At 40.3% G+C, this 24,433-nt stretch overlaps 1 protein-coding gene across 2 annotated transcripts in view; it reads right to left on the bottom strand.

The window, feature by feature from the left end:
• MAPK8 (mitogen-activated protein kinase 8) overlaps window positions 1-24,043 on the bottom strand; it is a 185,838-nt gene extending 161,795 nt beyond the window's left edge. For both annotated transcript variants that reach the window (XM_080401698.1, XM_080401699.1), the window contains exon 1: window positions 1,921-24,043. The gene's annotated coding sequence lies outside the window, so the exon portion shown is untranslated. The remainder of the gene's footprint in view (window positions 1-1,920) is intronic.
• Window positions 24,044-24,433: the final 390 nt, after the last annotated feature.

The raw sequence follows: 24,433 nt of genomic DNA, 5'->3' as shown, positions 1-24,433 counted from the left end.
AATGGTTTACGTAACTGAAGGCAGCCAGACATTCAGGTGGTAGAATATAACATACTCCTGTCATGGCTTCCTTTTTCATGCTCCATCCTCCTAGCTTTGTTTTGCAAGTACTGATCTGTTTCACTTGCAACTGGATTTCCTTCTTTATAAGCTATGGCTAACACATGTTCTTCTCCAGCTGGGAAGTGGACACGTCTTTGCTAATGTCACTCAGACGCTGGCTTACTCCTACATGAAGTTCTCTTGGATTTTTTCCAAAGCAACATGGTTATCATCATCTCATGTTGCCTCCTACAAAGTCCTGGGTAGGTCCTCTGCAAAATATAAACAGCTCCACTGACCTCAGTGAACTGATACATACTCAGCCAGAAGAAATTGATAGCTGTTACCCCATGCCTCACGCACCTTCTCACTTTTCCCTGTAAGACACTGTTTGGTATATCCAGTCCATATATGGGATGAAAACTGAAAAAGCATGGTTTTGCCTACTTAGTCTAGAAAAGTGGAGCATTACACTAAAGAAAATATAAATAAATAAATCAAAGATACAGAGGAGAAGAAAATTAACCTGCCATCCTTCCATTCTTTCACCCTGCTCCGTGAAATGTGGACTTGGGCTGTCAATGAAATTCAATGGCTTGTGCCATAAATCTAAAGAGAGATTATTGTATGCAATGCATAGTCAGATGGAGCACTCATTGCTGTGCAGGGCGCAGAGCTAAGAACTGAGACAGGGGTTTTAAAAGGCTAGACATAACCACAGTGATGTGGTCTGAGAAAAAGAGGATAATAAAATTTCATGCTTCGGGACATGAACTGATTATTTTCTGAACCCTGCAGGCTACCACACCCTCTAACAGCACCCAGCCTTCTGCTGAATGCTTTACATAGGTTCCAGTCTGATTTTCCAAGGCCAAAGTTGAAGAGAAGGCACTAAGATACAAAGGAAGAGGAGAATATACTGTGGTTTGCCTTGGCATCCTCTTCTCCCAGTCCTGAGGATAAACCAGGTATGATATTCTAAAGGTTGTTCATACTTCCTTTCATGAAGCAACTTGGCTGAAAAACAACAGCACTGAGAGAGAGGAAATCTCAAAATATGTGCAAGTGTGACTAACTTTTTTCTAATTTTATTTTTCTTACCAATGTGAAATTTTATTTTGGAATTTATATTCTATGTACAAAGTGCAGGCATTTTAAAAGATCAAAGTGAAGCAATGTTTCTAAACTACTGAAACAACATTTCAAGAAATCAAATTCTATTTTTTTCTAATCCAACTAGCCATTTTCTAGATTTCACTTTTTCATTCCAGTAAGATGAGAAAATATTAGGAAACACACAATTTTCTTGTAGAATAGAAGAACAAAATTTACTGTTATTTATGTACTTGGGAGAACACAAGTATAGCTACTCCCTATTATCTACTGAGATATGAGGGAACAGGGTGAAGGCTTCAGTCTCAGCTTCTCAGCTACCAGCAGATCAGACTGTCATACAGGAAGATGGAAGTAAAACAAGTGTAACACATTCTGCATCAACAGATGCAACAGTGCTCCTGGATTTCAGTAGGATTCATGAAAATCAGTATTTTTGTGAAAGAATGGAATAAAAAAAATTCTTAAGTTCAATATAGACTGAAGTATATTGACTTTCAATCAGTCCTAGAAAGATGGAAGCATTCCTGCTGATGGTCTTGACTCACAAACATACAGACAGATAAAAATAAGAGCCAGAGTTGTCCAATTTGTTTCTCAGACATGTACCGTATGGACAGCTAAGCTGACAGAAATTAGTGTCCTGAACCACTACAAATTATAGCTTGGTATAGCAAGGAAACCAACAGAGATTTTGGGATTCCTCAGTATATCACACTAGCCTGCAATAATACAGCATGTTTCAGGATCAGCTAAGCTACTTACATAGTGGTGTAAGGACTCTCCAAGGGGTAAGGAATCTCCAAGGGATAGAACTGAAGTAGAGAGAAGCAGGTAAATCTCTGTAGCCTACGTCTATGAGTCAGAACACCATGTACTTTGCTATAGGTCACTAAGAAGGATCTGGTAGACTGACACAAAATCTGCTCATCTAGGTACCAACTCATTGCTTTACAAAGTGAACTTGCTTCTTTTGACCTTAAAATAACAGTTTCATCCAACTGCCTCGCTCATTTTCTGTGGAAAAAAAACTAAAAAAACCCCACCAAAACAAAACCACAACAGAAAAAAATATCTCTAAGTCTATATAACTGCTAAAGGAGATAAGAGTAGTAAGATTTTTTGTTAAGAACCGGACTGTCATAAAGATGCTAGCTGCTGACATGCAATGTCAGAGTAAGGCTTGCAGGCTTTTCCATGGCAAGCATTAGTAAGCACCAGAGAAACAAAAGGATTTTGTTTTCAATATTTGGATTATTTCTCAGGTTCTGTTCTGAATCACTTTGAACTTCAGAGGCAACAACCTCTTGCTAGGTTTCAGCTGTGATCAAAACAAACTAAACGGGACATTGTGAGCAGTTTTCATTTCAAAGCATTTGAAGGTTTTACACCACGAATTTGATTCTGCTTAAGTAAAACTAGTAAAACACTAGAACATCTTGTAAAAGTTGCAGAGACGAGAAGACTCTCGTTCGGTCTCACATTCCTCCTGCACTGCCCTCCAAGTTCCTAATTGTGTTCTGTCCCCACAGTCTGCCACAAACAATGTCTCCACAACCTCCCAGCCTCTGCAGGAACAAGGAGCTTGAGTCCAACTCTCACGGACTCCAGCAGAGGTTGGAGAGGTTCAAACGTGGGTCTAGCTGTCAGTGTTTTCTATTTCACATAAATAAAACTTTTATTGACATTTAATCACTACTGAGGTGAACACGGCTAATTTGTTTCCCCCAAAGCCTCTTCTGGGTAAAGTCCGAAATTCCAAAATTTTTGTTGTTTGGACAAGAGAAGTGGCAAATTGCATGATCCTTCTCATCTTTATGTGCCAGGAAAGGATCCTGGTGAGAGAAAGGAAAGGAGACATCTGTGGTAAACATGGTTTGGAACAAGCTTCCGCTAAGAGTCTCTGGCAACAGATGAGAGCCTTCCACCACAATATCATTATTTCCAGTTAGCAAATTCAGATTTCATGACTGCTCTCAGGAGACCACTGTCCTGCTACCATGAATCATCAGCATCACTGAATGACCTTCTGCAAGTCTAACAGCAAGTTTGTTCCTTGCATTCAAGCAGAAAATAAGGCTTCATTAGCCACTCTCCATGTCAAAACCAGTAGCAGAAGAAGTGCAAGGCTTATTACCCATTTATTTGCTGCAAGGACCAGAAAAGCATTAACTTCATTCCTCTTTCCTCTCTAACATCAATTTTCCTCCTTTAAATATTATCTGTACTACATTAGGAGCCCATAGTACCCGTTGAGATCCTAGTCACATTGCAGTAAATGGTCTGCAAAGGCACACAGCGTATCTTCACTGTAGACTTAACTCAGATCTCTACTCGCAGATGTCTCACACTGCACTGCTTTTTGCAGAGCAATGTTGTGGACTCACCAGCTTAAGCTAACAGGCCTGACTGGGGCTCCCTGATTCATTAAGACAGTCCCAGAGCGGATCAGCTAGCTGCACATAATTTGCATTTAGTCAGCTAGTTGGAACTGGTATGGGAACTCGGTTGCTCTGGACATTAAATCAGAAGACTGCACTGAATATTCACACAGCTCTTTCTGCAAGGAATCCCCCTTTTTATATCTCTCTCTCTCAACCTCTCAGACTCCCTATTCCTTTTCTTCCCAAGCAGTCTTTATTTCTTGTCTCCTTTTCCTTCCTCCCACTCGAAGGCTTTCCCCTCCTCCCCATTGTCTGTCTTCTTTCCTAACCTTCAGCAACAGCCTTTTCCTTCTCTTCCCACCCCAGTCTGCACTGACAGCTCACATCTGTTTTTTCCAAAGCCTTATTAGCTGCTGGGGTTGCAACCATCTCTCGTTTTTTCTCTCACAGCCTCACATAATATTATAGGTGTCTTTCTCTGTCCAAGAATCCTTGATGAAATCTCTGTGCTTCTTTCCTATTCTGGGTCTGTTCTGCCCTGGGCTCAGTGACATTGCTTGAGTGATGCAGAGCTGCTGCTATATCCAATCTCTTCCTCCCTCAGAAGTTGTGTTTGGGAAAGGATCTCTAAAAACTGTTTGTTGGGCTGGAAGAAGAACCAGTACAGCTGCCCTCCTTATACTCTTTCTTCTCTTCTCCTTCTATGTTCTGCACTTGAGGGGCCATTTCTTGCAAAACTGATTTGGAACTATTTGCAAATGAGGCCCAGAGGTACCTGTGGCATTTTTCACCTAGACAGACTAAAAGGCAAGGAACACAAGATGTCCCAATTTCTAGATACATGCCTGTTTTCAGCTCCTTCCAGAATTATACAGGGAGCTGGAATCATGCTTAGTTCTCAATCCCCAAAGAACCTCTGCTGATGGAAAGAGATGTAGCAAGGCAGCCACATGTTTTTTGTTTATTTCTCTTTTATCAGTCTCTGTCATGAACCTCTCCCACCCCGCAAACAATTGAAGTCACAGAATTTCATCTAAGGCTTTCCATCCTTTCTTTCCAAAGGCTCTACTCTCTCAACACTCTCCAACACATCCACAAACTGAGGTTCCCCTGGGTCAGCAGTCTGCATAAGTACAAGCCTATCATAAGCCTAGTATTATAACTGATCACAGTTGTGGTAGGGCAGCAGGAAAAGAGTGAGCTGGCTTCTCCGCTTGCTAGAGACCCAGCCAGAAAGCATAAGACAAGGTCTACTCCATCATGGTATTTCAGATAGTCTTTAGAAAGTGATCAGCTTTGAGTCTGGAAAAGTAAAATCAGTTTTTTGAGTTTGTTCTGTAAAAAGTACAGACTATTTCATTTTGTTGAACTGCCTCGAAACATTTTAAAGCATTTATCTGCCATCATATGGTTACATGTATCTTTGTATTCCAGACCAATTTTCTGTGTAAATTCAACAAAGTATTTCAGATAAGATCAGGCAGAGAAAAACATGAATTGTTTTCATTTCTGAATGCTGAAATGTTTTGATTGAAACAATGACAATTCCAGGTTTGGGTTGTTTTTTTTTTTTTCAGAATTACCATTAAGCAATGGGGCCTTTTTCAGTTTTTTATTTCACATTGCAATGAAATTAAATTATAAACTTTTCAGCTAGTTTTTAGAACAAGGCATTGTGACTAAAGGGAGGGAATAATCAGACACAGGACACATTTCCTCTCTTTTGTTTTTCAGTCCTTCTATAAATTTGACCAAGGAGATTCACATTATGGGTTAAAGACAGTTTGAAAACTAACATCTATTTTTATATTGCACAAAATTATCATGCTGATACGGTAAAGTATCAGCTCCTGTCTGCATATTTTTTCAGTGAAAGCTCTTGAAAATCCAATCATACTGGAGCAACAGGGTTAGGGTTTGGATTTTTAATGGACTAAACCAATACTTGTCATCAAGCTCTTCTTACCACTGGAGGTACCAGACTGGGTTGTTGTAGGCCTGCCTTTTCTCAAAATCACATTCACTAATGCTTCTGAGCAGTCTACAGTCATTAGGACTTATTCTCATCCTAACCCTATGCACCAAGGGAATACTGAACCCATCCCAGAGACATGAAACAAACAGCTTATGGTCAGAAATTGAATTTCTGTCCTCTGGAATGCAAGGCCAGACTGCATTCATAAATCTTTTCTTTCTTTTTTGAACAGGTTTCAGCTTCCAAAATTCTTTATGTCACATATTTTACCCACATTTAAAAATAAAATTTAGAAGTCTCTTCAGTACGTAGGTAAAAATATTTGTCTGGGTTTTGTTAACTGTTGTGATCAAAGCCTTGAGATACTGAGATTTTCTTGTATAAGAGAATGATCATGGTGACTTGTGCCACCCCTGTCAACAACTGGGACATGGTGCAATGGAAAGAAAAAAACTCCTCCCCTTACCTGTTCCCCATCTCACCTGGCCTTGAAAACACCTATTTTTCTCTGAAAGTAGCTCGTAAATATGTTGTTGGCAAAGAACCTAAAGCACAGGTTGTTAATAGATGAGACTTCTGACACAGCTGCAGTAGAGGGAGCTGTTTCACCGGCCAAGGACGGGAGAGAAGGTTGGGATTCCTATCTTGGTAGGTACAAAGAAGCATTTTCAGAATGAAGTACATCAATTATTCTCTTTGACAGCTGCATCATTCTATTTTTCTAGACTATCTGGACAATTAGTATACATAGGCTGCAATTAAGCATTGATTTCTGTTGCGTATTAATTCCTTACTCTTTCACCAGTACAATGAGTTAACAGAGTAAGAAAACATGTTTTTCTCTCTTAATGCTCTATCCTGCAAGTGAATCCTGTAACATCCAAGTGCCTGATATTCTAAATATCAGGTGCTCATCACCTCTAAAGGACAGAACATCTTCACAATGAGACTGTGCCACACAATAAGACCAGATTCTGCAGGTGTTTCCCTGACCATGGGATGTCTTTCTGCAGGCAAGGACCTGTGCTTTGTGGAAAGCTGCAGAGAAATCTAAATATGTTGCAAGCACAAACATTTCATATTTATATAGGAGGGGAGATTATACAACCAACTACTGCACAGAGGCAGCTCAGAGATCACTACTAATGCAGCATATTTCTCCAGCTAATCACCCTTTAATTTAAAGGCCACATGTTTGGCCAAATGAACTTTGTTTTGCTCTTAGGACTGTGACCTACTACCATCTCTAGCAATGTAAAAAAAGCAAAAGAAGGGTGGCACAGAAAGGGCTTGCAAGGAGTTCCTCCTTGGTGCATTGCCAGAAAAGCACAAGGTGAGTGAACTTCAGTATATAAAAGAGAGGAAATGCTTCCAGTGTTGAAGTTCTATGTGCGATCCTTTATCTTCTATTTCTCTGATGTACTAGATTTATTTAGATTCGTTATTTCTTCAGCTGGAGAAATAAAAAAAAGTGGAAAATTCTCTCGTGGAAACAAGGACACAAAATATCTTGCCATTCCTTTCAAAGAATGTTTTAAAGCTTACCTTCAGTATCAGACAGTGAGCTTACAGTGAGATTCCACAGCCCACCTGTATCCTGGCCTTCCTAAAGTGGGATGCTGTAGAGATGAGGAGTCCCTCTCCTTTCCTCATAGGAAAATGCCAGAAGCTAATCTCTGAAGGATGGCACTCAGCCTAAAGAATATGTAGGTATACAGAATACTGTGTGGGCACAGAGATCCACGTAAATGTATCATTCTATATGTTTGGGAATGCATGACCTGAGCATCTATAGAGGTGGTATCTAATCATTTCAGATATGGTGAAAGAAAAATAACACCATGTGAATCAATGCTTCCACTGATAAAGTGAAGGACAAGGTGTTACCTGCAGCCTACAAGTGTTTGGGTATACCCTGGAAACTGCCTTCAGATTATGCCAGGTAGAAAGTTTGCAATTTATAGTGCTGCAACCAGTTCTTGACCCAGCCTGAGATTGTTCCAGCTCAGATACCTTTTTAAAGAGACTGGGGACCTCAACTTAGCACGGCTTTTTACGTAGTACTGTGATGAAAACCTGAAGTCCAATAGTGATGGCAGCTTCTTTGGTAAACTAAGAGTAGATTAGGTACTAGAAAAGCAAAGTGTATAATGTGCCTTGACAGGTGGAAATTGGCCTTTATCCATCATCTACATATATTGTATACATAAACCCAGAGGCCAGTAGATTTTGCTGGAAGCAGCGTGTTAAGAACAATAGCCCTATTCTGGTCCATTCATATGTAGCATATTTGATGCTATTAAACTGTGAGGTCATCAATTGATAAAAATCAACTCTTGGATGAAAAGCAGTGGGATCAAGCCAGGGTAGAAGCAAAATAGAAAAAGACTTGAGGAATAGCTGGAGAGACATTCCTCTTTGTTGAAGTATTGCCACTTCAGCATCCTCTTGATCTCCTCACCCATTTCTGGGTGCCAAAACAGTACCAATTGCCAAGAATACTTTTTATATATCACAAGCTGGCTGGTAGGATATACCTTTCTTCCTGGAACCAGTCATAGCACAATAACCTGGGATTTTGACAGCACTGCTGCAATCTATCTACCTGTGACCAACTGCACATGGGCCACCCAGGAGCTCCAGCTGAATCAACAACACATAGCAACTTGACTCTTTCGTGGTAAGGGAAAGACAGATGATAACACATTGCACTGGGGCTTCTTGCTATACATTGGTACAACATGGACCCACTTAAAGGCCCTGGCATTGATCTTAAAGAATTCAATAAGTAAGCTATTTACTGAGAGCTAATGATAATAGCTATTAGTGAAAATGGTTAGGCTCTGCAGGGGGAAATAGAGCTAAATCAGGAATCTAGTGTTCATCATGTGTTTTCTTAGAGATCAGGAGGATCCAAAGATGTTACACCCTGTTCTGTGATTAACTGTTCTGTGGTGAACTGTTAATAAGACCAAATTTGACAATTTCAGTTAAATTGAACAATATGTGTAGTCTGAAACAGGTATAGAATCACAGAATAGTCAGGGTTGGAAGGGACCTCTGGAGATCATCTAGTCCAAATAAATGAAAAAAATAGATTAAAAAAAATTTAAAAATTCAAGAAATTTGAAACACTTTGGATTTGACTTAAAACAAAAAAAGTATTTTTCTTATTTTTCACTTTTGAAGGTGTTACTTTTCAAAATGACCTGAAGGGTTACACACTTTCAGCCAAATCAAGACACTTCAAAGAAACAAGTATTATTTGCACCACTTTACTGTATGGCCTTTGGGCAGTGGATGTTCAGAATGTGGTTTGCTTCTCTCCCCACCCTTCATGATCTACTCCCTCCATTTATGGCACTTCCCTTCCCTGATGTGAACTTGATGCCAGAAACACACGAGCTTCCTGTTTCTTGCCACCTACAAAAAAGGTAAACTACTGAAACACCCACATACACAAAATCAATAAAAAATAAATTTAGTTGATCACATAATTTTCTAATAGTTTTTTGGCTTAGTTGCATTGGGCAGAATTATGAAAAAAAAGGATGGATGCAAGTTGAAATGTCTAATTGCTGGGCTGTACAGCCTGATTCCCATCTCAGGCTAGTGTAAAACTGGAGTGACTCCAGTGGAGTCCACAAACCAGTTCCTTCCAGGGACGCTACACATACACAGCTGGTGAAGTATAATGATGCACTTATAGCCTGACTCCTCCTCTCCTGTGAGCTAAAAGGAAACAGAAAAGCTGGGCAGGCTGCACACAGTTTCCCAGCCGTTACCCACATCATTAAGATGTTGTTCAAAGATAAATCACTAACCAGAGGTATTCAGGTTTCACAAACAACAGAGAACTTGGGAGATGAAGATGACACACTAGACACTTCATCTAGCTTCACCTGTAAAACACTTGAAAAAGCCTCACACAAGGAAATCTTCCTGACCTATTTCTAAGGAATACTGTATAGCCAAATAGCTCTTCCTTCCTAAACCAAGTGTGCACTCTCCCACTTGGCAGTTGACATCCTACTGATATTTAGAGGCCATTAATCCCAACCCTCACTCTGTTTCTAAGACATTTATGCATGTAGAATATAGTGGGTTTGCATGACAGGGCTTTAGTAGCTGGGGGGCTACAGGGGTGGCTTCTGTGAGAAGATGCCAGAAGCCTCCCCCACATCCAGCAAAGTCAATGCCAGCCAGCTCTGAGACAGACCTGCAGCTGGCCAAGGCTGAGCTAATTAGTTATGGTGGTAGTGCCTCTGTGATAACATATTTAAGAAGGGGGGAAAACAAACATATGTGCCAGTGAAAGAGAGGAGTAAGACTTGGTGAGAGCAACAACTCGGCAGACATCAAGGTCAGTGAAGAAGGAGGGGAGGAGGTGCCCCAGCCGCTGGACCAGAGGTTTGCCTTGCAGCCTGTGGCAAAGCCCATGGTTGAGGCAGGCTGTTTCCCTGCGGCCCATGGAGGTTAATGGCACAGCAGGTATACACCTGCGGCCCGTGGAGGACCCCACACTGGAGCAGATGGATGCATAGGAGGCTGTGACCCCATGGGCAGCCCGTGCTGATGCAGTTTTGCTGGCAGGACTTGTGGACCCATGGAGAGAAGCACCCATGCTGAAACAGGTTTTCCGGCAGGACTTGTGACCCTGCGAGGGACTCAGGCTGGAGCAGCCTGTTCCTGAAGGACTGCACCCCATGGAAGGGACCCACGCAGGAGCAGTGTGTGAACTGTAGCCTGTGGGAAAGACTCAAGCTGGAGAAGTTCATGGAGAACTGTCTCCTGTGGGAGGGACCCCACGCTGGAGCAGGGGAAGTGTGAGGAGGAAGGAGCAGCAGAAACAACATATGATGAGCTGACTGTAGCCCCCACTCCCCATTCCTCTGTGCTGCTTGGGGGAAGGAGGTAGAGAAATCAGGTATTAAGTCTGGGAAGAAGGGAGGGGTGGGGGGAAGGTGTTTTTTCTGACTTGAATGGTAGTAAATTAATTTCCCCCAAGTTGAGTCTGTTTTACCCGTGACAGTAATTGCTGAGTGACCCCCCTGTCCTTGTTTTGACCCACAAGCCTTTCATTGTATTTTCTCCCCCCTGGCTGGTTGAGGGGGGGGAGTGACAGAGTGGCTTTGGTGGGCACCTGGCATTCAGCCAGGGTCAAACCACCACAAGCCAAATAGCTCTTCTTTTCTAATCCAAGTGTGCGCTCTCTCATTTGGCAGCTGACATCCTACTGATATTTAGAGGCCAATAATCCCAACCCCCACTCTGTTTTTAAGATACTTACATTTACACGGTTATAAAAATTCCTTCCCAGATCAGTGAGAATTTCTACCTGTAGATGCCCTTCTCTCACTCTTCACAACATTCTTTAAAGCCAGCATCTCAGTATATTTTTTAAAGTTACTGCTATTTTGACCATATGCAGCCTGGAAAAGAGGCTCAAGTTCCACAGAACATTTACACGTGTTACTTAAACTCATCTCTGTTCAGCAAACCATATCAACATATGCTTAATTGTAAGTATTCACACAAAACCTCTGCAGAGCACAAAACGGGCTTCTGGAATAGGGCCTGCCTCCACTGATGTTTGTATAGTCTCTGTGATACGGACATACATAGTGCAGTTCCTGGTTATTCAGGGTGATTCATTTCATACCGGAGCTTTACTGTTAATACTCCAACCCTCCACAAGACAGAAACACCAGCTAGATTTAAGTCAACATTTCAAAAAGAAGCAGCAAGTCAGAACATAGCCTTGCAGAGCTTCTGTACCAGTTGCACCAGTTCCTCTTTCAGCCTTTGCTGGATTTTCAGCTCCAGCTGAGGCACAGCCACTGAATGCTGCCCTTTTGCCCACCTGTCGGCATCACAGTAAGAGTGCTAAGCCTCTGACACTTCGCAGTGCCGCACATACTGCGAATGCATGAAGTGAAACAAGTCACTCCCTGCCAGACACGTACACAGAGTTCTGTGAAGTGCATGGCCTGATATCTGGTACCTGATGAAGTACAGGGGTTATGGGTTTACTGGTGTCTCAGCTTTACATGATGCACAGCTTGAAATAATTTTTCCTCCTAGCAAAGCCTTGCTTGAATTCTTTGAGCAAGTAGTTCTACTGATTTGCAAGCATTCTGTTCTCTTTAGAAAGGTGAACTCAAAATATATTTCAATATGATTTTCTGGAATGGGAAGAAAAAGCCTCAAGCCAGCCTTTTCTGTAGGACTCAGATTTTATATTAGCCTTTGTCACTTGTATGTGTAAAAGACTGTGTATACATAATTTCATTCTTGTATAAATTTGCAGCCCTGGGGAAATTAAAATTAAGTTCCATCATTTCTAAGAAATAATTTGCATGCATAATTTCCATGAAGACCCATGGCTTCCAGTAATCTAAGTATCTCATTATCTAAGCCTGAATCTCTAATAAATGAAACTTACAACAAAATCCTTTAATCAGACCCAATAATGGTATCTGTATTTTAAACATCAGTTATTATCTGGTCTATAATTTTGGTTTTATGCACAGATAAACAGTGTATTCTGTCAGGCAGCATGTAGCCCAGTAGATTCTAATTAATCACAGACCAACTGATAAGCAGGATGGAATCATTGCAAAATCTCCATCTTGGAAGGAGCTTTTTGCTGCACTCAGTTTTAGAAAAATGTTGCTGACAATATCTCATTTTTAATCAGTACTTAGAAAACACCTCTGCGCCAAGTCTTAACACATGCATAAATCTGGTTGCCAACTAGACACATTTTGCTTGTGGAATTTTAACATTATGATTCTTACATGCTTCTCAGCCTGGAGTTCTGAAGAGACAGAACCGGTAACTTTCATTAATAATCAGATAAAGTTTAAAAGATTCTACTTATCATTAGGAGGATGGTTTAAGCACTCTTTAAGTATCTTTTATAATCCATTGCAAATTTAAAAATGAGATTGAAATAACTTTAACACCAGTGGAAACCTTCACGAACAGTTTGTCCTTGCAACTTACTGCTGCTACTTCCATGCTTGGCCTCCAGCTCTCCCACACCCTTCCGTACAGCCTCAGTCCTGACAACTTGCATTCACCCTCCAGCTACAAATCACTGCTAGTGGAGGGAACCAATGATAAAATATAACTTCTCCAAACATACTTTAAGCTCACTGATAGCAGCAATGGTTGAATCCTGACCCTCCCGGAGACACTGAGCAAGGGCTTGCCTTCATTGCTGATAACACTTTAGAAGAGGAATCATTGTGTGCACACCTCCCATCTTCCTAAGACCAATACCAACTTCACCCCTGCAGTGACTTCTAGAAATGCTAATCTTAAGAGATCAACTCCCTGAAATTGAGAGGTGGTACCGTTTCAGGTTCAGTCTTGCATTTGGAAATCCTTCCAACTGAAATAAATAAATAGATAGATAAATGATGCTGAATTACTTTGGATTGGTCACCTTAGTAAAAGCTGCAGCTGTTCAAAACTTCTCCACAATTTTGAGGAGATCTGTAGATCCATAGGCTATGGAGAACCTTGAGCAGCTACAGGAAAGAGGAGCTCAGCGGCACCAGCAGCTACGAAAATGTGAATTTCCTGAGATGCAAAAGACAGCAGACCCCATGACACCACACCAGGGTTACTGTGATTTTTCAAATGTTCACAGCAGGCAATACTGTCAGATAGTCAGGACATGGGGAAATGTCCTCAGCAGGGACAATCCCGAATGCATAAGCTGCTATGTGTGGTCCTTTAAGGATTTTTTCATTTGCCAGGGAAGAAGCAGCAGGTAGAAGGGAGTGGTGAAGAAAACAGTAGTGACTTACTGCTTACATGCAAATTCCAACAAAAATAATGAGGTGTGTGTGGTCCAAGAATATAAGGGGACCAAAGAAAGGGAAAGGTACCTATCCTGGGATGCACTGCCAGGATTTTAAGGAATTTTGCTCACCATATATCTGCAAAGTAGGTGAAGAACATGATTTGGACTTGACAAAGCTGGATTGGTTAAAGTTAAAAAAGTAGTCTGAGGCAGAACTAAGAATAAACACAGGAAACCCTATTTGCTTACATGAACAGTTGTATAATAAATATAACAGGCATGTATACATATATCTACATATGTATATAAATGTATGGCGAAAATACTGAAATGGCATCCAAGTGCATTACATAGTTGATCAAGCATCAGCAGAAAACATGAGAAGAAATGTGAAACAGTGTCCAGACCCGACTTTAACATAGTTTTTGCTGACTGCCTGTGTAGTCTCTGGGCCCATCAGTCTGTCTGCAATGGGATGTTTCCAGCAGCTGGGAAAACTGAGAAAGCCAGCCCCGGCTCTCCCAGGACTTACAGTGGCACTCACTTCTGCAGAGAGCAATGTGCTACAATGCAGAGACCCAACAAAGTCCCCCGTCAGTTAAATCATGGAGGATGGCGACTTCCTGACCTCTCACCTCGTGTTCTAAACTCCACCATCATAGTATAAGCCATTTAAAAAACAACTCAAATCATTGTATTAGTCACCATCACTACCACAGTGTTTGGGGTTGCCCGAATTATATCATGGGAGGGAGGAGGAGATGGAGGGAAATAAGAGAAACTTAACCAGTTCATATAACCTAACTGAGAAACAAGAAATGAAAACCAAGAATCTCATCTATTTTTTGCTCCTTGGGTATGATTATTTTTTTCACAGAATCTCCCCTTTTAAAATTAATGTTAGAATAAATGGGGGTTATCAGGGGGAGGAGACAGATTTTGATTTTGGTTCATGGTGAAAAAAACAAATAATTCACAGGCCTAAGCAAGTTATTTGAGTCAAACAGCTATCATTTCTTACTACAAAATGTCCTACAGCCCAGCTTTTTGACTTGTCAAATGGGTTTCTTTAATAGACAGCATACAGTGCTAGATGCTGTCATGCATTAATGCCACCATACTTGAATCTTGACAACTTCATTTTATAAGTGGATCTCTATATTAGATCTTCACAAAACCACAGAATCCCTTTCCTTTCCAGGTTCAATAAACAGCTTAGTCAAGGTTTTGACTATCTGTTTCATTTAATTACATATCCCTTGATTTATGGTTCAGGAAAGGCTGTAAATGAGGACATCACATTTGCAATCCAACCTCAAAATGTTTTAAAATCAGCAACAAAAATCCTCACATGTAGTCTTACAGAAACAGTCCCCCAGGGAACTACATGCAGTGCAGCCTAGTTAGCTTCTGCATTTACCGAACAGGAGAGATGAATAGCTGACTTTGATTTTTCCCTAGGTGTGCAAATAAGGAGCATTAGACTTGCTTATCCTGATGTGTTTACCTTCATCTGTCAGTGCTGGGAGCTGAACACGTGGCTTTGCCTCAGGGGAGGCACAGGCCAGGAGATGTAAGGCTGAGTTAATGTGGCTTGGCAGAACTACATGGTACCAGAGAGGCAGAAGAAGGCAGACTGTCAATTAACAGGGGTAGTAGGCACCAGAAATCATTAAACAATTTTTCTAGATGCTCGGTCAACCCACCTCACTCAGACATCAGAGTCTCCAACGAGCATATAAAACAACAACAGAACCCCTAAGAAAATACACATGAAAACCCTGCTCCTAGCATACCCGAATTTTGGGGCCATTAAATCCAAAACATGCCTGAGGCTTCATATTTACCAAGTGACTTGTTGTATTAATAGCGGAAGAAAGTCCATCTTCAGGCTTTCTGTTCTGTAAGTGGTGCAAGGCACATGAGTTGTGTGGCCAGTGACATACAAAGCAGCAGCATATCTGAAACCCCCTCCACCCAGAGCTGTATGTTACAGACTCTGGCGTGACACCCCCAGGTATATAGCTGGCAGAACAAAAATGCCAGGTAGGAATATCTCAATTAATTAATCTCATGACCAGAAATTCTAAGGGAATTTCCAGGATAAGTGATAAATATGGAGGCAGAGTCCTGCAGGATATGTAATCTTGCACTATCCAAGGTATATTTTGATTCATAGACAGGCAAACTTTAAAACTGTATGAGACTACTACAATCACCTATACAAATCCACACAATGATTTATGTAACAGCGTTATAGCACATGGTTAATCTGTAGTGTACCTTCTAAAGTTATGATGGGTGTCTTTCCAAATACCTGCCAGAGACAGAGAATCCACCACACTTCTGGCAAGTTATTGCATTAGTGAATTATATTCTGTTATATAAACTGTTAAAATATTTTTTATTAACAGATTAAACCAGAACTTTCTCCCTCTTGTGGGTGTTTTTTTTTAAACTTAGATAAGATTAGTATTTTGAGCTTCTTAAGCCTTTTGATCTAAGGCAGGTGTTCAAGACTCTCAATCATTCTTTTCAAACTGTAAAGGACTGGAAAAAGAGACAAATATCCTTGAACAAATCAGCACAAGCATTAGTCACACTTTGAGCTGGTCAATGCATTTATAATTTTTTCAGCTAGAAATGTTTTGCTGGGAGTTACTGATTCACCCTCATGCAGTGCAGTGGTTGAGGCGAAACTTCAAGCAGGAAGTTCAGGTCCAGTATTGAATTTCTGATCAAATTGCGAAAGCAGCTTTTAGCACAGGCAACAGTCTGTAATATGGCAGTCACATGCTTAAAGAAAAATAACACTGAAGTTTTGCCTCTAGGACAAACACATCAAGGATGTGAATTTGGGTCTCACAAGTCCTTGGTAAGGTGTTGGGTTTTTTTTTTTTATAGGCTATTTTGGAATGTTTCGTTTGCATGGCAATGCACCACAAAAACAGAATTTGAAATATCTTATCTATTTTTAAAAACTGGAATTCTTATTTGCTAATCAGCCCCAAATATTTCAGTGAAGGTTTCATTAGGTTTATAAACAGAAGTAATGAACTTCCCTTATCTTACTTGCCATTCCTGCAAAGATATTCTGGCAGCAAGCCAAGATTTAAAACAGAAAGTTTAAAACAGCTCTTTCAGCTGCAAAACTTTTCTCAGGAAAAATGTCCTTTTCTCATTTCTTTCTAAATATCAAATGCACTGTTTCTGCGTAGGCCATTCTGCACTAAATCACTAGATCCACATCTCACCCACAAAGAATGGAGAGGAATCTTATAATTCCCACACTGGCTCAATCACCCTTAGGTTGATGGGAAAACTTAACCCTTCTCATACAGCTTATGGGATGGCTTATGGTCAGAAGGTGCAGAACAGAGGCCAAAGAGTGTGATGGACAAGGTAAACCTGCCCGAAGTGCCAAGCAGCTCACTGTATCGAGTGCTGCGCAGAGGCTTTGTACACAGTAGTCTGGAGACAGAGGCACCCTGCTTCTGTTCTCACACACCCTTTATTAAATTGGCTATTGTTAGGCTTATAGTTAAGATTAATGCAGCTCAGTGAAGTACCAGCTCATTGACTCTACATTTGAAGCGTAAATTTCAAAACAGGACAAGTAATTGGAATATTTCACCCCCTACAACTTAATGTATTCCTGAAGTTCAAAGAACTATTCAATAACAAGTAGTTGATGCTGATATTAAAGTTATTTCCCACATATTGAACCACTTTTCATTCAGATATACAGGGAAAACTATGATTTAAGACACTGGTTACTCTGAAATAGGAAAAGCTACATTTTACCATTCCCATAGCACCAGCCACTGTAGAGCAAAACCTTATGTGAACAGCATCTTTTTATTATTTGCATTCATACTGCTTTTCTGCATATAAAAGTTTGGGTCTAAAATCCAGTCCTCGTCTCTTTTTCTTCCTTTATAAAAGGACACAGAACCCACATTGGAGCTAGGCTCTTACATCATGCTAATGCCCTCCCACTCATGACAGGAGAAAACTGGGAGATGGCTTCCTCTGTGGCGTACCTGCCTAACATCAGAGGCAATTTAGCCTCCAAAAGCCTATCTTTATTTCAAAGTAGCAGTGGTAATAACATGAGGTGCCTTTCAAAGTACACTGCAATTTCAGGTGAATGTCATTGATTGTTGCATCTCGTATTGGGCCGTAAAACAAGAACAGCACAAGTACATGTATCACAGGACTTACAAGTCTGTCTGTTTCTAACTCTTGCAGGGGGAAAAAATGTTACTTTCAGAAGTCCAAGATGAGAAGAAAATCACCTTCAAACTTCTTGTGCTCAAAAGCCCTATAGTTTTTTCAGTTGTCATGAAAAGCCAATTTCCTGATTTGGGGGATGTTGATTTCTCATTTGGGGATTTGACAACACTGTATGTATTTTCCTAATAAGGAATGGAAAAATTCACTCAAGTAAAGATGTCTTTTGCTTGTTGAACCTCTGTGTGCCTTATAGAAGTCCTCCTCACCATCCCTGTCATTGTACACTCTCTGCTACACCCCTGACTGTGCTGCTTGTAACATCTTTGGCTGAACCAGCTGCCTAATGAACTTGCAAGGCAACACCAGAATAGGTTGCCCCCCAGGATGATGCTGGATTCTGGCATACTATTCCAAAATTCCTAACTCAATCACTTTCTAAACGTGCTTTTCAACAGCCTGAGGACTTTATTTGGTTCAACAGCCTATTAGGGTCCATGTAGTACAGCCTACCAGATTTTACACAGCGCTTGTTAACATCTCTAGCTCAGTCTGTTTGACTGGTAGGCCAGGGCAAAAAGGGTAAAAAAAGGCACTGAAGAAATTTCATATAATACCTTTCTCTCCACCTCACCAAGTTCTGCCACTTTGAAACAGCTTGTTCAAATAACTTCAAATTTGGTCAAATTATCAACTACCTACAGCTCACTCATGCCAGATTTGAAACTCAACAGAGTGCTTTAGCAGAGATGCCAGTAAAAACTGGATTTATAGAGGAAAGAAAATTTTGTCCTTACCTAAAGAATCTAAGGTTGTGAGTTAGACTTACAGAATGGTAATTACTCCATTCTGAGTGATCACTATACCCAGTCCCACCAAGTTACCTTGAGACATAGCAAAAGATTGTCTCTGCTTCTAAGATCCTGTAGTACAAATACACAAGATGCACAGAGGAAAGTAGTATTCACTTCATTTTACATCCAGGCACAGGAAGTCCAAGCGAATTATCCAAGTGACAATGTCACTGAAGGAATGGTGTTAAACACACATCTATTGAATCCTATGACTGACCTTTATCTGCTTTCAGACCCATTTGTACCTTTTCCATCACATTTATCAGTATTTCTAAAGCAATTTGAGATCTCTTGATGAAAAGATTACCAAAATAGAACATACTATTACTTATGCTACAGTGGAAACATACATTTATAAAAGGAGTAGAAAATATTACATGCAGATAATTCAGATATTTTAAGTATTTCTCACATAGCCCATTGATTCACCTTTTTAGAAGTCAGTGAACTGATTTTTGTGGGTACTGCAGGGCTTGCATGACTTAAAACTTTATTAAAGTTTCCAGAGGGATGAATCCACTCCCTTTTTGACCCTAGAAATATCTGTATCCTAACAACTACACAAAACAATAGTGAAGTGTGACTAAACGTGAATGGCAATGCACTGCTGACAAGCTCTGACCATTAACATTTTTCTTTCTGTTTAACTCAGCAGGCGAAAGGCAGCTAACAGAAGCCGTCTGCTGTTACGAGCACTCACAAGCATTTCATTGTGAGCATGCAAAAGCAAATGAGTGCAATTCTCTCTGAGAATGTTACTTTCTAGGTATTATTTCTTTACAGATCAATTGTGGATAAATGCAAATACCATATTTAGAAACAGGACACTTTCTTCTGTTGAGATCTTTGAAGCTTGCAACCCAAGCAGGTGAAATAATTGAGACACGTAAGGCCAACATCTGCTGTGCAATTGTACTAATATGATTAGTTTTGCCATGGTGTTACTAAAAGAAGAATATAGTCCTTTTATAGCTTAATTGATCACATTTAGACATTTGGTGAAGTCTGAACACAATGGGAAAGCTTCTGCAGGGGTCAAAAGCGATTCCCCCTCACACTAATATGTTGATATACTGAACCCTCTTAGACTTCAGCAGGGTATGGGGAGGCACAGAACTCAGCCCTCCTCCTTCCTAGGTGTAATTACTACCTACTCTGTTCTTACATAAAAGGCATGTCCTGCTTTGCTTGCAGTTGTGCTTTAAATGAAAACAATGAGCCCTGCTCAGTTCTCTGGAAGAAGACTTGCAGGTGCCTACATTCAGGAGATGACTAATGGCACTGGATCCTGAAAGGATGGAAGAACCTGTGGGCTATCTAGAACACAAACCTTTGTTTCAGTGAGGGCTCCATGCTTAGCACTTCTGACTGATTACGTAACTTTCATGTTCCCAGCACTGGTTGCTTTGATTCCCATTCTGAGTCACCAACCTTGGCCCACCAGGTACCAGGAGCCTTGGCACTTAACAATAAATTCTGGATTCCACCAAGGGAACATGACACTTACATGTAGGGATTACAAAACCTTTCTTTTGGGCATGCAAGTCTGGGAATTCTTTCTGTGCCTTGACCTCCTATAATCAATGAGACTAGTGTTTTTTTATTACTTCCTTCTGTAACATTACAGGATCAGTCCACAAACACTATTCCAGACAAATTAACTAGTTAATAAAGAGGCATTCCTAAAAGTATTGTTACACATTTCTCTGTCTACAGGTATGACAGGAATCAGATTAGACTAATCCTCTGGCTTCTGTAAATCAAAGTTATAATTGAAATTGGTGCAGATGTGCTTATTTACACCTGATGAAAACCTAGCCAGTAACATCCATTAAAACAATTATCTTGGGAGAGAAATAAAGACTGTACAGCAAAGTTTATTTACCTATAAAAAAGCCTCTTCTTGTAAATGTCACATAGTTCTCTGGATTGTTACTGGAGGGTTCTACAGTACTTAAATATAAAGGGGCAATTTTTAAGTACAAAAATTAAAGAAAAGCAAAGCCCATGCTCAGTGAGTTATGGAGAGTCCATGAAGGGTGGTAAGTGTGAGAATCCAATCCTTGCTCATAGAAAGAGCCCTACTGTATGTTCCTACAAATATTGATGTTTGAAATCCAAAGCACATGTGATGCATTAGTGTGAAACAGGGATTACATACATGCTGCTCTCTGCCCTGCAGTTCAGGAAAAGTCCTTATGTAATGAAGAACTGAAAGACTTATGAGGGAATCCAATGGACTGTTATCGTGTAAAAATACCAGCGCTCTCCAAAGTCAACTCACAGTTGCTCAAATGTATGCCGGTATGTGTTTTGTTTTCCAATAGGCCTGAGAGAGAAGGAGCTCCATTCATGTCAGACCCTGTTAATCTCATACCTACAGCTTGGTCTGTGTGAATGAAACAGTAACTTGGGAAAGCCACTGCTTTTCTTTCCAGTCAATTCTCAAACACATAAAACCTACCGCAGGAGATCCAAACACACTCAAACAATAACAGGCAATTTTGCCAATTACAGAAACTACTTGTAGGCAATAAGAAGGGAACTTTTCATCCAACTAGGGGCTCTGATTTTGAGTGCTGGAAAATTAAGAACGATTTCTTGATGCTTCCTTCATCTGCTTCTCTGAATAGCCATCTGATTCCTGTAAGTTTTAATCATACACTATACAAATGCCTGCAACAATCCTTGATTTAAGAATTTAAGAACCATAACAAAAAAAAACCCCAACAAAATTTAAGAAAAAAAAAACCCAAGCAAAATGTAACACAGGTCTGAGCTTGTGTAGTCCCAACATGTTATAGATGAAAATAATTTTATTTTAGTGGGCATCCGAGGAATAGGACCAAGCCCAGAGTTTTTAGGCCAAACTCTGTGCTTTTTTCAAACTAAGGAAAGCTCTCATTAACTTCATGGCAATTCAATAACAGTTTTAACTGCCTAAGAAGTGCTATGTAGGAACTACAAGGAGACCTTCGTATTCACTTTAGATATAGCAAATGCTCACTTCCAGCACTTTAGGATGGTTTGCTTTAGCAATCGTGTTTTAATCACATGTTAAAATCCCACTCCCCCTAAAAAATATTACAGCTATAGAAATAAAACCTTTGCTTTTGAGAATTTATCAGAAATTGTATGCAAATCCTTGGCTCTGTTTTAGATCTCCAGTAAGATATGGTTGATACTGTCACCTGCAAATTTTAATACAAGGTTTAATTGTGTATCAGTGTGACAGAATGTTTTAATTCACCCTTGTTTCTGTAGCTAAGCTAGCAGCACCAACTATACTTCTAGATCACCAGTGATCTGGTGTTAGTATGGAAAAGCCAAGGACACCCAGGATAATGGGGCCTCTGACGCATCCAGACATAGAAATTTGGAATGCAAAAGCAAGAGTCCTTTATGTTCCATTCAAATAGATTTGGTTTGGTGTGCTTTCATTGAAGAGTTAGGGTGGATTCTGAGTCTGTCTGCATTTCTAAATGTTTTTGCGAAGTTCAGTGTCTTATTTGCAGCTCAACAGCTGTGTTCTTGCACTACTATGTCACAGTGGTCCCATCACAGCAGCTGTTCAGTCATACCATTTTAGAAAAGGAAGGTGTAATCTACATTATTGTTGCAACCAAGGAGCAGAATAAGCATGCCATGTCTGAAGACATCAAGACCTACATGGGTAAAAACTTTGAGAAAAAAGCCCTGGTTTTCATTCTGCTTCCCCACAGGCCACCAATGTCCTCAAGAATTATCTTGATGACAGTTTTTACATTTGATTAGACTTCTAAAAAAAGATATATTTTAAAATCCATGCAAATTTTGCGAAAGTAGAGGGCACAAAACTGTGGGATGGCATGATTCATTCAATACATTTTCCTATTGGAATATTGACATCCTGGAAATCTTCCAGTACTATTTTTCTTAAGACCAAAAGGTACTGTGCTTTCAATTACCACTATGTAAGAATACCAAGCACTTATACTGAGTAGCTCTCTGAAACATTGGCTTGGTATAAAATACTGAAACACTTCACAATGCTGGGAAAGAATATGCCATATACAACATAAGCTCTGGTCATGACATGGGACTGTCCAGATAAGATTATATAGCTTTATTACTCAAGAGGTCACAGTTGTCTTAAAGCATCATCTGGGGCTCCATGGAAATCACACAGAATTTCAGGTCTTACTTTAAGTACTATATGTCAAAAAGGAAGAATGCAGGAATAGAATGATCAGAGCAGGAAGTAACCAGCTTTGCTTTAAAAGCAAAAGGCAATTGTAAATTGAAAAGAACTCTCTATTACAGTTGGCTTATTCTACAAAGCACAAGCATTTTATATTCCTCGTAATTTGCCTTGGATGTTCACACTCATCTAACTGTTTCTGAAAATCTAGTAAACTTTTAGTCTCCATGACATCTGTGCCAATGAGTTCTTCAGATCAATCATCCACTACATGATTTTTATTGTGCTGCCTTTTGATCGCTGCTTTCAAAGAAGTGTCCAATATATTTCCACTAACTTCTTCCCTAAACTTTAGCCAGGCATTTCCTTGCTCATTGCCTCCTGAAGTTTACAAGTCTGAGATCTTTACAGCTACACCTAGTCAGCCTTTGATAGCTGGACTTGAGTTTGCAAAAGCTCCTTGTCTGGTTTGTTATGTGTAAATTGCCTATCAGAACAAAAATTAATCATGTGAACAAAAAATAATCATGTCAGTTTGTGTTCAATGCCTGAGTTCATTTATAGTCAGTGGGTTCACTCCAGACCAGAGCTGGAGCAAGAACTAAAATATAGCTAACGTGGACAACTGGGTCAGTCTTGCCTGAAGTTAGCATAACATTACAGACATAGCCTCAGTCTCTCCTCATATAGAAGAGACTCCTGCCTTATAAGAATAATTATTGCCAAAAATATATTCGTAATAACAAACACCTATAAACAGATCACTGTGGACAAGAGATGGGCAGAAAAAGCAGGACATGTTTTCCAGAAAGCTTTTTAGAGGTTTCTTAGCAGCCTAGTACTAGATGAAAGTGCAAAGAACACCTGAGAGGTTCAGAGAGGGTAAAGGGGGAAGAGATCTGAACAAATAATTACAGATAGATTCCTAGGAGCAGCAGAGAGAAAGACAGTGGTGAGGGAAAGTACTTAAAATAAGCAAAGCAAGGAACAAGAGAGGAAGCAACACATAGACTGGGACACCGAGGTGAGACCATTTGGCAAGCTGGAGAAGATACACTGAGTGGGACCATTCTGATGGAGTCTTGACGTTTCTCAAGTGTGGAACAGTTATTTGTGGATTTAAAGAATACCTGTTTCTGAGTTGTAACTGGGAAATATTTAGCTTATGCAGCCTACTGTGTTCTTTCCTCTACTAAGCCTTCTGCAAAGTCTCAGCAGACTCCTTCCTCCCTTCAGCACAAGGATGCCATTTTGCATCACCTCTGGCATTTTTTGTAGAGACATCACTTAGGAGTCTCCTTTGATTCTGACCCACAACCCTCAGGTCTAGACTGCTGTTCTCCAGCCTACAACAAGGGGATATTCAGTGAGTGCTTGGTGACCAATATCTTAATCATAGGCAGGGGTGTTTACTGTGATTACTACAATATAGAATTGTAGAACACCAGGTTGGAAGGGAGGTCAGGATCCACCACTTCCCCAGGAAGTTTATTCCATTAGCTGACTGTTCTCATTGTGAAAAAATTTTCCTCTTGCGTCCAATCGGAATCTCCCCAGGAGTAACTTGTACCCATTACTCCCTCATTTCTTCCATGTGACTCCTTGTGAAATGACTCTCAATCTTCTTTGTAGCCACTCTTTAAATACTGTAACATGGTGATAACATCTCCCCATAGCCTTCTTTATTCAAGGCTGAACCAGTTCTCTCAGTCTTCCATCATATGGCAGGCTTCCCAGTCCTCTGATCATCTTTGTGGCCCTTCTCTGTAACCTCTCCAGTCTGTCCATATCTTTTTTGCATAGCGGGGACCAAAACTGAACACAGTATTCTAGGTG

The sequence above is a fragment of the Falco punctatus genome (genome assembly GCF_963210335.1).
Source record: "Falco punctatus genome assembly, chromosome: 9".
NCBI lineage: Eukaryota > Metazoa > Chordata > Aves > Falconiformes > Falconidae > Falco > Falco punctatus.
This window is presented reverse-complemented; position numbering and strand designations above follow the sequence as displayed.